The sequence below is a fragment of the Condylura cristata genome, unplaced genomic scaffold (genome assembly GCF_000260355.1).
Source record: "Condylura cristata isolate star-nosed mole 26May11 unplaced genomic scaffold, ConCri1.0 scaffold00036, whole genome shotgun sequence".
Classification (NCBI taxonomy): Eukaryota; Metazoa; Chordata; class Mammalia; order Eulipotyphla; family Talpidae; genus Condylura; species Condylura cristata.
In genome coordinates, this window is record NW_004567137.1 from 15,597,193 (window position 1) to 15,598,177 (window position 985).

Below are 985 nucleotides of genomic sequence, written 5' to 3' on the forward strand. Positions count from 1 at the left end.
TCCACAGTACCATTTATGTCTCAGTGAAATATTTGAATATGGACTTGAGTCCATCATAGTGCAATGTATCTCCAACCTACATTTTATAATTTTATTTAATTCTTTTTCAGAATGACATTTTATGCCTCCAACTTTTATATATCTTGATGAAGCCACCTGAGTTGAGACAATAATAATGTTATAAAAGAGTATGTAATGAGCTGAATAATGTCTCCTAAATGCAAGTTCACCTAAAAGCTCCGAATGTGATATTTTTGGAAATATTGTTTGGTAGATGTAATTAAGGTGAGAATCAAGATGAAATCTAATGAGATTGGAGCTTAAGTCCAATAAGAATAACTTGCAGCAGAGAAATCGGCACAGAAAGCAGCAACATATAATTAAAGGAATATCCATACATCACGCTAAGGATTGCCACAGTCAGGGAATTTTATATCTTCCATTTCCTTATAAGTTTGCTATATTTTATCGACATATTGATAATTTGACAATTTCCCCAGTATACAGAGCACAACAAAATTGGTTCTTATCACCAATAACAGTACTTTGATCCTTGGAAAGCTTGAGCTAATTTCTTAAAGAGAAAGGAGCTTCCAAAAGAACCAAACCTTAATTTGAGACTTCTGCCTTCCTTATGAGAGAAAAAAATAAAGTTCTGTTTCTTTAAGGCACAAAGTTTGTGGCTTTCAGAAATACAAAAAGTAGGTGGCCATCAATATAAAGACAATTGGATGAGTCCTAGAAAGAGAGAGAAGTGCTTCAGAAAATCCCTTATCATCACATTTTTAGAGTGAAACATTACGGTAAAATGTTACCCTGATGTGAACTCTTGAAATTGTGGCCAAGTTTATTTATTCAAGTACATTGGACTAACTCAATAATTAAAGTTAAAGGCAATCTAAACGAGTTATGAAAGTTAAACTTTAGTTGGGTACTGTAATCTTCCATGTAATTCTTCCCATTTAATTCCTGTCTTTTCCTGGTT